The 15,466-nt window shown below is 38.2% G+C and overlaps 1 protein-coding gene across 5 annotated transcripts in view; it reads left to right on the top strand.

Moving 5' to 3' along the window:
• The window catches only part of ZC3H12B (zinc finger CCCH-type containing 12B), a 689,142-nt gene that overhangs the window by 643,318 nt on the left and 30,358 nt on the right, over positions 1-15,466 (top strand). The window contains exon 3 of one of the 5 annotated variants that reach the window (XM_067023460.1): positions 6,756-6,801. The exons of the other annotated variants lie outside the window; for them this stretch is intronic. The gene's annotated coding sequence lies outside the window, so the exon portion shown is untranslated. The remainder of the gene's footprint in view (positions 1-6,755; positions 6,802-15,466) is intronic. 5 annotated transcript variants of the gene reach the window in all.

Genomic DNA, 15,466 nt, shown 5'->3' with positions numbered 1-15,466 from the left:
AGATATCATCTCACCCCAGTCAGAATGGCCATCATCAAAAAATCTACAAACAATAAATGCTGGAGAGGGTGTGGAGAAAAAGGAACCCTCTTGCACTGCTGGTGTGAGTGTAAATTGATACAGCCACTATGGAGAACAGCATGGAGGTTCCTTAAAAAACTACAAATAGAACTACCATACAACCGAGCAATCCCACTACTGGGCATATACCCTGAGAAAACCATAATTCAAAAAAGAGTCATGTACCAAAATGTTCATTGCAGCTCTATTTACAATAGCCAGGACATGGAACAACCTAAGTGTCCATCATTGGATGAATGGATAAGAAGATGTGGCACATATATGTAATGGAATATTACTCAGCCATAAAAGGAAATGAAATTGAGTTATTTGTAGTTGGGTGGATGGACCTAGAGTCTGTTATACAGAGTGAAGTAAGTCAGAAAGAGAAAAACAAATTCCGTATGCTAACACATATATATGGAATCTAAGGGGGAAAAAAAGGTCATGAAGCACCTAGTGGCAAGACGGGAATAAACACACAGACCTACTAGAGAATGGACTTGAGGATGTGGGGAGGGGAAGGGTAGGCTCTGACAAAGTGAGAGAGTGGCATGGACATATATACACTACCAGTCATAGAATAGATAGCTAGTGGGAAGCAGCCGCATAGCACAGGGAGATCAGCTCGGTGCTTTGTGACCACCTAGAGGTTGGGATAGGGAAGGTGGGAGAGAGGGATTTGCAGAAGGGAAGAGATATGGGAACATGTGTATATGTATAACTATTCACTTTGTTATAAAGCAGAAACTAACACACCATTGTAAAGCAATTATATTCCAATAAAGATGTTAAAAAAAATAAGTGAATGATATACCCCCCTACCCCAAATAAAGGTAAAACCTGCTAGAAGGGAAAGAAATGGGCAGCTGTCTACTTAGGTACCCTTTAGTCTCTCTCGAAACATGCCTTCCCAGATCACAGCTTGAGATTTAACTTCTCCTCAAATAAGAAAGTGGCTTAGTCATATGTAGATAATTGAGAATTAACTATTCTGTTCTTGATTTGGCTACTACTTGATGGCTGTGTTCTACATGGTTATTGAACTTTTTTGAACATTTCCAATGATTTTGGATCAGTAGACATGGTCAGATGTTCCTGTCTCCATACAGGGTGTTGTTTAGCATATTTTGGAGAAGATGAAGTGGGGTTTGTAGTAGAACCTGATTGATACTGGAAAATTACTCTTTGCAAATGCAAAATGAACGAATCATATTTTGTAATAAAAGGATGGGGGAGGGGTGGAGGAAGAAAGTGGACTGAGCAGACTGAATGGTAAGGTGAAGACTCTTTTTCCCTTGGTGGAAATTCCTTGTCACTCTTGACAGCTTTTGCCTGCATTGTTTCTCTGTTATTTTAGCTTCAAAGTCCAGTTTTCAATCATTTGTTTATTATATTCTTAAGCAAATTATAGGCAAGCTCTGTACCTATAACACATGGCCATCTGATGACAAATCTCTCAACTTCTTAAAACAAATTACATCCAGTCCTATAATTTCTTCTGATGAATGTGATTTTCCAAAATATGTCAGTATTTTTGATTTTTTAAATCAATAGCAATGAAAGATAATATCTTTTTACAACACCTGTCATAAGTAACAGCTAGAACATCGTCTTTGAAATTTTTCCCCCCAGTCACCTTCCTTTTTCAGTAAAAATAACTATTTTCCTTTAGCCATCTTCACCAGTAATACTAAGCATGAGGCATTAATTAAGGCACAATATCACATTAATCTTCATATATCTATAACTTTAAAAATTCTTCCCTACCCAGTAAATTGTTACTGGGTAAAAATTTGGGTAATTGTCTTTCCTTTAAGACTCAACTCATATGTCTCTATACTTTTTAACAGTTAATCACTTGTCACAGATTATAATTATGAATTATATAGGTGTTTGATTATTGTCTATCTCCACTCCCACCACCACCACTATAAGCACTATGAGATCAGAATCCTTGTCTGTTTTTACACCCTACCAGCTAACATATCTCTTGGTACATACACTAATAGACGTTAATTAATTAATTAGTCAGAAAATTACTCCAAATGTTATATACTTCTTGAATTCTTCATAATCCCTTAAACCACCACCCTCATCTCCCACCCTGTGGATAGAATCAAACATTCCCTCTTCTGTATGTCAATGGAAATTTTCAAGTAACTTGAAGGACCAACCATACATCCATATTTGCCTGGGATTTCCCCATTTCATGCCTATTGTTCTGAAGTAATTATTAGTAATGATCCTTCATTCTCAAAATTGTCCCAACTTGAACTAAAATTGATATGATCACTTTCTATAGAATTGTGTTTCAGCATTCCCTAGGGCCATTTATAGCCATTTTTAAAATTAGTTTGAGAGTTTTTTGAGGACAGGATCAGTTCTGATCTCTCCTTCTAGACCCAGGGTTTATCACAGTCTCTGGCACTCAATGATTGTTCTTTTGAATGAAAAGACTTTCCTGCTATCTTTGCCTCAAGAAGTTTGCATTGTAAAACAACACAAAACAAACACAAAAAATACACATGATACTTACACACCTAGTAGGTTTTAGGACAGACAACCAACATTTCTCTTAAAAACTTGCTTAAGGCTTTAAAAAGTAAATCAAAGTTTATGTCTGCCAAGTCATTTGTTTCTCTTCTACCTTAGGTTATTGAGTAAGAAACTTTCACAGTAATAACTAGACATTTGGTCTGCTAGCTAAGAGCAATCAAACTTCTCTTTTACTGGTACCTGTCATTTGCCAGGAAAATATACATTTAGTCTTATAAACAGTTGTTGTTAAGTGACTTTGGAGCTTTGAATAAATGCAAGAGGAAACTTTTCAATTTCCTGTGTGCACTAGAAATTATTTTCAAGAGAATAAAATGTAAGTCAGTAGTAAATATGGAACTTATAAAGGAAATAGGATTTAAATTTTATATAACAAAGATTAATGGAGAAGTGACAGTGAAATGGTTGTCTAAGTGTCTATTCATTAAGGGAAAAATTTGAAGTAACAAATCATGATATAATCATTAGAGAAGTCACTATATGCTGCCTGAATATCAAGTCTGAGATGTCAATTCTGTGTGCATGCGTTGTTTACAAACGTGACTCTCCTAAGATAAGTATGCAGTTATCTATATTATTCTTAGATAAAACTACTGATGAATTTTCTTCTTGTTTAAATGAATAGAATTAAAGTGTAACTGGAAAACCCTAGTATGCTAGTTACATAGATAGTCTGGTTTTTGATTAGTGAGCACAGCTGCTATCTGAAGAGCTTATCAATGTTCACAGGTCTATAGTCTTGCCTCACTGTCAGTCTTCTCTTTTTTTAAACCAAACTCCTGGTGGTGTCTGTTGTACCCTTTACATATATTGAGAGCCTACTATGTTCTGTTCACTTTTCTAAGCACTTTCCTTACTCATTTTACGTAATCCTTGTTCTGTGAGGTAACTATCCATATCCTCATTTCATATATGAGGAAACAGAGGCTCAAAGTAAAGGAAACACCTTGGACAGGTTAGAACTCAAACCTGAGGGGACAGATGATGTAGGTGAAAGGAGTTTAGAAATAAAATCTCTCCTATTTCTCTTCTGTAATTAATGTTCTTTTAAAATATTCTAGTTTCTCATGCAAATTGAGTTTTCTCCTTTTTACAATATAATAAATACAATTACAATAGATAAAAGAGGCTGCAGATACAATTCATGAGTGTGCACACACCTTTTTTTCTTTTCTGGAGCACACGTCTCTATTTGTGACCCTTATAGCCAGCTTCAATTGCTTTAAAGCAATTTTAATGGTTTACCAGTCTCCCCAGTAGATGGGGACCCTGATATTTTTCAAAAAGTAATGCTGGAGAAGTTGTCCTCTTCAGGAGTGGAGTTCAGCTTTAGCTAGAAGAATATAGTGTGGTATTCGGAGAATTTACCTGGCAGAAAGTAAAAAAGAGTTCTTAAAAGATGTATATGTTTCTGCACCCTGTTGAAATGCCATGTTTTTCTTCCTTCGTTTTTGTGATAAGCAGTTAACTTTAGATATGACTTTTGTGTGTGGGGGGGAATTAAAGCACTATGGCCACCACTGAAAATTTTGTGTCTAGATTTAGTAGAGAATTAGAGACACTTAGGTGGCTCTTTAGTGCAATGGATAGCACATTGGACTTCTCGAGACTCTATTTTTTTAACATAAGGTGAGTCCAATAATTTTTTATTGAATTATAGTTGATGTGCAATATTATTTTATTTTCAGGTTTACAATGTAATGATTTGACATTTAAATACATTACAAAATTATCACCCCAAAAGTCTAATAACCATCTGTCACCATACAAAATTATTATGATATTATTGACTATATATTCCTTATGCTACTTATTGGATCCCTGTGACATTTATTTTATTATTGGAAGTCTGTACTTCTTAATCCTCTTTACCTATTTCACCCAACACCTCACCCTCACCACCCAGCCCCAACCAGTAACCACGAGCTGATTCTCTGTATCTATAAGTCTGTTTCTGTTTTGTTATGTTTATTCATTTGATTTGCTTTTTAGATTCCACATATAAGTGAAATTTACAGTATTTTTCTTTCTCTGTCTGACTTATTTCACTTAACATAATACCTTCTAGGGAATTCCCTGGAGGTCTAATGGTTAGGAATCCGTGCTTTCACTGCCAAGGACCCAGGTTTGATCCCTGGTCAGGGAACAAAAACAAACAAACAACAACAACAACAATAAAAATAATACCTTCTAGGTACATATATGTTGTCTCAAAAGGCAAGATTTCATTCTTTTTTACAGCTGAATAATATTCTGTGTGTGTGTGTACAAAAATATCTCACAACTTTTATATCCATTCATCTATTGATAGACACTTAAGTTGCTTCCATAGCTTGGTTACTGTAAATAATGTTGCAATGAACATAGGAGTGCATATATCTTTTTGAATTGGTGTTTTTGCTTACTTTTTGTAAATATCCAGAAGTGGAAATGCTGGTAGTTCTATTTTTAATTTTGGGGGGAACCTCCATGCTATTTTCTATATAGGCTGTGCCAATTTAAATTCTCACCAACAGTGCAGGAGTATTCCCTTTTCTTCACATCCTCACCAGCACTAGTTATTTGTTGTCTTTTTGATGATAGCCGTCCTCATAGGTGTGAGGTGATATTGTGGTTTTGATGAATTTTGTTGATGATTAATGAAGTTAGGAATCTTTTCATATCTCTGACCAGTTTTTAATCAGAAAGTTTGGGGCTTTTTGTTATTGAGTTGTATGAGTTCTTTATACATTTTGAATATTAAGCCCTTATCTAACATGTCATTTGAAAATATCTTCTCCTATTCAGTAGGTTGCTTTTCTTTTGTTAATAGTGTGCAAGCATGTTTTAGTTTGATGTAGCCTTATTTGTTTATTTTTTCTTTTGTTGCCCTTGCCTGAGGACACAGATCCAAAAAAAATGTTGCTAAGACTGATGTCAAAAAGCATACTGCTTATGTTTTCTTCTAGGTGTTCTATGGTTTCAAGTCTTACACTTAAATCTTTAATCCATTTTGAATTTATTTTTGTATATGGTATAAGAAATTAGTCCAGTTTGATTCTTTTACATGTAGCTGTTCAGTTTTCCCAACACCATTTATTGAAGAGGCTGTCCTTTCCCTATTGTATATTCTTGTCTCCTTTGTCATAAATTAATTGACCCAATAGACTTCAGTTTATTCTCGGGCTCTCTATTCTCTCCAATTGATCTGTGTCTGTTTTTGTACCAATACCATACTATTTTAATTACTATAAATTTGTAGTAAAGTTTTAAGTCAAGGAGCATAATACATCCAGCTTTGTTCTTTTTTCTCAAAATTGCTTTGGCTATTCAGTGCATTTTTTGGTTCCATATAAATTTTAGAATTACTTTTTCTAGTTCTGTGAAAACTACCATTGAGGTTTTGATAGAGATTGCATTGAATATGTAGATTGCTTTGTTTAATATGGATATTTTAACAATATTAATTCTTCCAATCCATGAGCAAGGTATAGCTTTCATTTGTTTGTGTTGTTTTCAATTTCTTTCATCAGTATCTTATCGTGTTCAGAATACAGGTCTTTCACTGCCCTGGTTAAATTTATTTCTAGGTATTTGATTCTTTTTGATGCAATTGTAAATTGGATGTTTTGTTAATTTCTCTTTCTGATAGATGGTTTTTAGTGTATAGAAACACTAGATATTTCTTTATATTAATTTTGTATCCTGCATATTTATTGAACTCATTTGTCAGTTCTAATAGCTTTTTTGGTGGAGTCTTCAGGGTGTCTATATATAGTATAATGTCATCTGCAAGAGGTTTTACTTCTTTCTTTCCAAACTGGATTACTTTTATTTCTTTTTCTTGTATGATTGCTGTGGCTAGAACTTCCAATACTGTGTTGAATAAAAGTGGTGAGAGTGGGCCAACTTGTCTTATTCCTGATCTTAGAGGAAATGCTTTCTGGTTTTCACAATTGAGTATAATGTTGGTTGTTGGGGTATATATGGCCTTTATTATGTTGAGGTATCTTAACACTATACCCACTTTCTGGAGAGTTTTTATCATAAACAGATGTTAAATTTTGTCAAAAGTTTTTTCTACATCAATTGAAGTGATCATATGATTTTTATTCTTCACTTTGTTAATGTGGTATATCACATTGATTAATTTGCAGATATTGAAAATCCTTGCATTCCTGGGATGAATCCCACTGGATCATGGTGTGTGAACCTTTTAACTTACTGTTGAATTTAGTTCGCTAATATTTTGTTGAGTGTTTTTGCATTTATGTTTATCAGTGGTTTTGGCCTGTAATTTTCTTTTTTACATTGTCTTTGTCTAGCTTTGTTATCAGGGTAATGCTGGCTTGGAAGCAGCATTGAAAGCATTCCCTCCTCTTCAACTTTTTGGAATAGTCTGAGAAGGAGAGGCAGTAACTCTTTTTAAAATGCTTACCTGTGAAGTTTACCTCTGAAGCCATCTTGTGCTGGACTTTTTTTGTTGGGAGGCTTTTAATTTTATTTTTTATATTCACTTATAAAACAGCCTTTATTGAAAGTTTAGTCCCTACCTCCTTTTTTAAATCATGAGATTTTTCATCATCTACATTTTCCATATACATTTTTCCAAACGATATTCATAATTCTTATTTTGGTCTGTTTTACGTGGACATACTGCATAGAACTTTTTTTAACACCTTTATTGGAGTATAACTGTTTTACAATGGTGTGTTAGTTTCTGCTTTACAACAACGTGAATCAGTTATACATATACATATGTTCCCATATCTCCTCCCTCTTGCATCTCCCTCCCTCCCACCCTCCCTATCCCACCCCTCCAGGCAGTCACAAAGCACAGAGCTGATCTCCCTGTGCTATGCAGCTCCTTCCCTCTAGCTATCTATTTTACATTTGGTAGTGTATATATGTCCATGCCACTCTCTCACTTCGTCACAGCTTACCCTTCCCCCTCCCCATATCCTCAGGTCCATGCTCTAGTAGGTCTGTGTTTTATTCCCATACTACCACTAATCTCTTCATGACATTTTTTTTTTCTTAGGTTCCATATACATGTGTTAGAATACGGTATTTGTTTTTCTCCTTCTGACTTACTTCACTCTGTATGACAGACTCCAGGTCTATCCACCTCATTACAAATAACTCAGTTTCATTTCTTTTTATGGCTGAGTAATATTCCATTGTATATATGTGCCACATCTTCTTTATCCATTCATCTGTTGATGGACACTTAGGTTGCTTCCATGTCCTGGCTATTGTAAATAAAGCTGCAATGAACATTTTGGTACATGACTCTTTTTGAATTATGGTTTTCTCAGGGTATATGCCCAGTACTGGTATTGTGGGGTTGCAAGGTAGTTCTATTTGTAGTTTTTTAAGGAACCTCCATACTGCTCTCCATAGTGGCTGTATCAGTTTACGCTCCCACCAGCAGTGCAAGAGTGTTCCCTTTTCTCCACACCCTCTCCAGGATTTATTGTTTCTAGAGTCTTTGATGATGGCCATTCTGATTGGGGTGAGATGGTATCTGATTGTAGTTTTGATTTGCATGTCTCATAATTAATGATGTTGAGCATTCTTTCATGTGTTTCTTGGCAATCTGTATACCTTCTCTGGAGAAATGTCTATTTAGTTCTTCTGCCCATTTTTGGATTGAGCTGTTTGTTTTTCTGTTATTGAGCTGCATGAATTGCTTATAAATTTTAGAGATTAATCCTTTGCCATTTGCTTCATTTGCAAATATTTTCTCCCATTCTGAGGGTTATCTTTCGGTCTTCTTTATGGTATCTTTTGCTGTGCAAAAGCTTTTAAGTTTCATTAGGTTGCATTTGTTTATTTTTGTTGTTATTTCCATTTCTCTAGCAGGTGGGACAAAAAGGATCTTGCTGTGATTTATGTCATAGAGTGTTCTGCCTAAGTTTTTCTCTAAGAGTTTGATAGTGTCTCACCTTACATTTAGGTCTTTAACCCATTTTGAGTTTACTTTTCTGTATGGTGTTAGGGAGTGTTCTAATTTCTTACTTTTACACGTACCTGTCCAGTTTTCCCAGCACCTCTTATTGAAGAGGCTGTCTTTTTTCCACTGTATATCCTGCCCTCCTTTAACAAAAATAAGGTGACCATATGTGTGTGGGTTTATCTCTGGGCTTTCTATCCTGTTCCATTGATCTATATTTCTGTTTTTGTGCCAGTACCATACTGTCTTGATTACTGCAGCATTGTAGTATAGTCTGAAGCCAGGGAGACTGATTCCTCCAGCTCCATTTTTCCTTCTCAAGATTGTTTTGTCTCTTCAGGGTCTTTTGTATTTCCCTACAAATTGTGAAAATTTTGGTTCTGGTTCTGTAAAAAATGCCAGTGGTAGTTTGATAGGGATTGCATTGAATCTGTAAATTGCTTTGGGTAATAGAGTCATTTTCACAATGTTGATTCTTCCAATCCAAGAACATGGTATATTTCTCCACCTATTTGTATCATCTTTAATTTCTTTCATCAGTGTCTTATAGTTTTCTGCATACAGGTCTTTTGTCTCCTTAGGTAGGTTTATTCCTAGATATTTTATTCTTTTCGTTGCAGTGGTAAATGGAAGTGTTTTCTTAATTTCACTCTCAGATTTTTAATCATTAGTGTATAAGAATGCCAGAGATTTCTATGCAGTGATTTTGTATCCAACAACTTTACCAAATTCATTGATTAGCTCTAGTAGTTTTCTAGTAGCATCCTCAGGATTTTCTATGTATAGTATCATGTCATCTGCAAACAGTGACAGCGTTATTTCTTCTTTTCCAGTTTGGATTCCTTTTATTTCTTTTTCTTCTCTGATTGCTATGGCTAGAACTTCCAAAACTATGTTGAATAAGAGTGGTGCGAGTGGGCAACCTTGTCTTGTTCCTGATCTTAGTGGAAATGGTTTCAGTTTTTCACCATTGAGAACGATGCTGGCTCTGGGTTTGTCATATATGGCCTTTATTATGTTGAGGAAAATTCCCTCTATGCCTACTTTCTGCAGGGTTTTTATTATAAATGGGTGTTGAATTTTGTCAAAACATTTGTCTGCATCTATTGAGATGATAATGTGGTTTTCCTTCTTCAGTTTGTTATATGGTGTATCACATTGCTTGATTTGCGTATATTGAAGAATCTTGCATTCCTGGAATAAACCCCACTTGATCATGGTGTATGATCCTTTTAATGTTCTGTTGGATTCTGTTTTCTAGTATTTTGTTGAGGACATTGGCATCTATGCTCGTCAGTGCTATTGGCCTGTAGTTTTCTTTCTTTGTGACGTCTTTGTCTGGTTTTGGTATCACGGAGATGGTGGGCTCATAGAATGAGTTTGGGAGTGTTCCTCCCTCTGCTATCTTTTGGAAGAGTTTGAGAAGGATAGGTGTTAGCTCTTCTCTAAATGTTTGATAGAATTCGCCTGTGAAGCCATCTGGTCCTGGGCTTTTGTTTGCTGGAAGATTTTTAATCACAGTTTCAATTTCAGTGCTTGTGATTGGTCTGTTCATATTTTCTATTTCTTCCTGGTTCAGTCTCGGCAGGTTGTGCATTTCTAAGAATTTGTCCATTTCTTCCAGGTTGTCCATTTTATTGGCATACAGTTGCTTGTAGTAATCTCTAATAATTTTTTGTATTTCTGAAGTTTCAGTTGTTACGTCTCCTTTTTCATTTCTAATTCTCTTAATTTGAGTCTTCTCCCTTTTTTTCTTGATGAGTCTGGCTAATGGTTTATCAATTTTATTTATCTTCTCAAAGAACCAGCTTTTACTTTTATTGATCTTTGCTATTGTTTCCTTCATTTCGTTTTCATTTATTTCTGATCTGATCTTTATGATTTCTTTCCTTCTGCTAAATTTGGGGTTTTTGTTCTTCCTTCCCTAATTGCTTTAGGTGCAAAGTTAGGTTGTTTATTCGAGATGTTTCCTGTTTCTTAAGGTAGGATTGTATTGCTATGAACTTCCCTCTTAGAACTGCTTTTGCTGTATCCCATAGGTTTTGGGTCGTCATGTCTCCATTGTCATTTGTTTCTAAGTACTTTTTGATTTCCTCTTTGATTTCTTCAGTGATCACTTCGTTATTAAGTAGTGTATTGTTTAGCCTCCATGTGTTTGCATTTTTTACAGATCTTTTCCTGTAATTGATATCTAGTCTCATAGCGTTGTGGTCAGAAAAGATATTTGATATGATTTTAATTTTCTTAAATTTGCTAGGGCTAGATTTGTGACCCAAGATATGATCTATCCTGGAGAATGTTCCAAAAGCACTTGAGAAAAATGTGTATTCTGTTGTTTTTGGATGGAATGTCCTGTAAATATCAAGTAAATCCATCTTGTGTAATGTATCATTTAAAGCTTGTGTTTCCTTATTAATTTTCATTTTGGATGATCTGTCCATTGGTGACAGTGGGGTGTTAAAGTCCCCTACTATGATTGTGTTACTGTTGATTTCCCCTTTTATGGCTGTTAATATTTGCCTTATTCCTGCCAGCCGGGTCCTCAAAGTGCAGCAGCAATCGACGAGAGGGGGTAGGGAACTGAACACACCAAGGTATGGGATCAGAAGGGCACAAGCAACTGATGGTTGCAAGGCAAGTTTAATAACAAAGCATAGCCATATATACACCCCTAAAGCAGGGACTTTGCATAGTCAATGTAAAGTAGAAACTTTGCATAACCTTTGTTCTGTGGAACTAAGCAGGTTTACCATCTCTCAGCTTAATTGCCACCTTATCTGCATTATCTGCATCAGTGAATCTATCCCTTGTTCCACAAAGGCACCAAGTTCCCCTCCAGGATTGCATTTCCTAGCTTTAGGGAACAACCAGGGACTCCCATTAACTGAGCAGGTCCCTGGGGCGATCTGGCCAAAGGCCATATCCTTTTTTACGTTCATACCATAAAGTCCAGGATGCATACCAAGGAGAGTACAGTCGGGCCCTGAAGCTTATGAGGGTCTTAATGGCACCTTCCTCAGAGGGCAATGCTCACCCCACCTTATGTACTGAGGTGCTCCTATGTTGGGTGCATAAATATTTACAATTGTTATATCTTCTTCATGGATCGATCTCTTGATCATTATGTAGTGTCATTCTTTGTCTCTTGTACTAGTTTTTATTTTAAAGTCTATTTTGTCTGATATGAGAATTGCTACTCCAGCTTTCTTCTGATTTCCATTTGCATGGAATATCTTTTTGCATCCCCTCACTTTCAGTCTGTAAATGTCCCTAGGTCTGAAGTGGGTCTCTTGTAGATAGCATATATATGGGTCCTGTTTTTGTATCCATTCAGCCAGTCTGTGTCTTTTGGTGGGAGCATTTAATCCATTTACATTTAAGGTAATTATCAATATGTATGTTCCTATTACCATTTACTTAATTGTTTCAGGTTGTTCTTGTAGGTCTTTTCCTTCTCTTGTGTTTTTTGCCTAGACAAGTTCCTTTAGCATTTGTTGTAGAGCTGGTTTGGTGGTGCTGAACTCTCTCAGCATTTGCTTGTCTGTAAAGGTTTTAATTTCTCCATCAAATCTGAATGAGATCCTTGCTGGGTAGAGTAATCTTGGTTGTAGGTTTTATTCCTTCATCACTTTAAATATGTCCTTCCACTCCCTTCTGGCTTGCAGAGTTTCTGCTGAAAGATCAGATGTTAACCTTATCGGGATTCCCTTGTGTGTTATTTGTTGTTTTTCCCTTGCTGCTTTTAAAATGTTTTCTTTGTATTTAATGTTTGACAGTTTGAATATTATGTGTCTTGGCGTGTTTATCCTGGGGTTTATCCTGTATGGAACTCTCTGTGCTTCCTGGACTTGATTGACTATTTCCTTTCCTATATTAGGGAAGTTTTCAACTATAATCTCTTCAAATATTTTCTCAGTCCCTTTCTTTTTCTCTTCTTCTTCTGGGACCCCTATAATTCGAATGTTGGTGCATTTAATGTTGTACCAGAAGTCTCTGAGACTGTCTTCAGTTCTTTTCATTCTTTTTTCTTTCTTCTGCTCTGCAGTAGTTATTTCCACTATTTTATCTTCCAGGTCACTTATCTGTCCTTCTGCCTCAGTTATTCTGCTATTGATCCCAATTAGTGTATTTTTCATTTCATTTATTGTGTTGCTGATTGTTACTTGCTTCCTCTTTATTTCTTCTAGGTCCTTGTTAACTGTTTCTTGCAATTTGTGTATTCTATTTCCAAGATTTTGAATCATCTTTGCTATCATTATTCTGAATTCTCTTTCAGGTAGACTGGCTATTACCTCTTCATTTGTTAGGTCTGGTGTGTTTTTATCTTGCTCCTTCATCTGCTGTGTGTTTTTCTATCTTCTCACTTTGCTTATCTTACTGTGTTTAGGGTCTCCTTTTTGCAGGCTACAGGTTCGTAGTTCCCTCTGTTTTTGGTGGCTGTCCCCAGTGGCTAAGGTTGGTTCAGTGGGTTGAGCAGGTTTCCTGGTTGGGGGGACTAGTGCCTCTGTTCTGGTGGATGAGGCTGGATCTTGTCTTTCTGGTGGGCAGGTCCACATTTGTTGCTGTGTATCGGGATATTGGTAGCCTTATTATGATTTTAGGCAGCCTCTCTGCTAATGGATGGGGTTGTAGACCTGTCTTGCTCTTTGTTGAGCATAGGGTGTCCAGCACTGTTCGTTGCTGGTCCTTGAGTGAAGCTGGGTCTTGGTATTGAGACGGAGGTCTCTGGGAGATGTTCGCCATTTGATATTACGTGGAGCTGGGAGGTTTCTTGTGGACCAGTGTCCTGAGGTTGCTTCTCCCACCTCAGAGACACAGCCTTGACACCTGGCTGGAGTGCTAAGAGGCTTTAATCCACATGGCTCAAAATAAAAGGGAGAAAAAAATAGAAAGGGAAGAAAGGAAGGAAGGAAGGAAGGAAGGAGGAAGGGAGGGAAGGAAGGAAGGAAGAAAGGAAGGAAGGAAGGGAGGAAGAAAGTAGGAAAGAAAGGTGGGAAGAAAGGAAGAAAGAAAGGGAGAAGACAAAATAAAGTAGGATAAAATATAGTTATTAAAATAAAAAATAATTATTAAGAAGAAAAATTTCTATTAAAGAAAAAAAAAACAAAAAAAGAAAACTGGTCTGTCTAACCCTAGGACAAATGGTGAAAACAAAGCTATACAGACAAAATCTCACACAGCAGCACACACATACACACTCACAAAAAGAAAAAAAGGGGAAAATAATAGTATATCTTGCTCCCAAAGTCCAACTCCTCAACTTGGGATATTTTGCTGTCTATTCAGGTTTTCCACAGATGCATGGCACTTCAGGTTGACTGTGGAGGTTTAACCCGCTGCTTCTGAGGCTGCTGGGAGAGACCTCCTCCTCTCCTCTTTGTTCGCACAGCTCCTGGGGTTCAGCTTTGGACTTGGCTCCGCCTCTGCGTGCAGGTCATCCAAGGGCGTCTGCCCTCCTCTCAGACAGGATGAGGTTAAAGGAGCAGCTGATTCGGGGGCTCTGGCCCAGGCCATGGGGGAGGGAGGGACACGGATGCAGGGCGAGCCTGCAATGTCAGATGCTGGTGTGACGCTGTACCAGCCCAAGGCACACCCTGCGTTTTCTCCGGGAAGCTGTCCCTGGATCCCTGGACCGCGACAGGGGTGGGCTGCACAGGCTTCCGGGAGGGGTGGTGTGGAGAGTGACCTGAACTCACACACAGGTCTCTTGTTTGTGGCAGTAGCAAGCATAGCGTCCCACACCGGTCTCTGTTGTCCGTGCCGACAGCCGCGGCTCGCGCCCGTTTCTGGAGCTCCTTTACGCGGTGCCCTTAATCCCCTCTCCTCGCACCCCAGGAAGCAGAGGCAAGAAAAAGTCTCTTTTCTCTTCGGTAGCTCTGCGCCCGTTTCTGGAGCTCCTTTAAGCGGCCCACTTAAACCCCTCTCCTCACGCACCAGGAGGCAAAGAGGGAAGGAAAGGTCTCTTGCTTCTTCGGCAGCTCCAGACTTCAAGTGGACTTCCTCCCGGCTAGCCGTGGTGCACTAACCCCTTCAGGCTGTTTTCACTCTGCCAACTCCAGACCTTTCCCTGGGACCCGACTGAAGCCCGAGGCTCAGCTCCCAGCCCCGCCTGCCCCAGCAGGTGAGCAGACAAGCCTCTCGGGCTGGTGAGTGCTGGTCAGCACCGATTCTCTGTGGGAATCTCTATGCTTTGCCCTCCGTACCCTGTTGCTGCGCTCTCCTCTGCAGCTCCGAAGCTTCCCCCCTCCGCCACCTGCAGTCTCCATCCGCGAAGGGGCTCCTAGTGTGTGGGAACCTTTCCTCCTTCATGGCTCCCTCCCACTGGTGCAGGTCCCATCCCTATTCTTTTGTCTCTGTTTATTCTTTTTTCTTTTGCCCTACCCAAGTACGGGGGGAGTTTCTTGCCTTTTGGGAGGTCTGAGGTCTTCTGCCAGTGTTCGGTGGGTGTTCTATAGGAGAAGTTCCATGTGGAGATGTATTTCTGATGTATCTGTGAGGAGGAAGGTGATCCCCACGTCTTACTCTTCCACCATCTTCTCTCTCCCCTCCCTGTTTCCTCTTCATTTGTTAGGTCAGCTGTGTTTTTATCTTGCTCCCTTATCTGCTGTGTGTTTTTCTGTCTTCTCATTTTGCTTATCTTACTGTGTTTGGGGTCTCCTTTTTGCAGGCTGCTGGTTCGTACTTCCCATTGTTTTTTTTGACTGTCCCCAGTGGCTAAGGTTGGTTTAGTGAGTTGAGTAGGTTTCCTGGTTGGGGGGACTAGTGCCTCTGTTCTGGTGGATGAGGCTGGATCTTGTCTTTCTGGTGGGCAGGTACACGTCTGGTTGTGTGTTTGGGTATGTTGGTAGCCTTATTATGATTTTAGGCAGCCTCTCTGCTACTGGCTGGGGCTGTAGTCCTGTCTTGCTATTT

Source organism: Kogia breviceps, chromosome X (genome assembly GCF_026419965.1).
Source record: "Kogia breviceps isolate mKogBre1 chromosome X, mKogBre1 haplotype 1, whole genome shotgun sequence".
Lineage (NCBI taxonomy): Eukaryota > Metazoa > Chordata > Mammalia > Artiodactyla > Physeteridae > Kogia > Kogia breviceps.
This window is presented reverse-complemented; position numbering and strand designations above follow the sequence as displayed.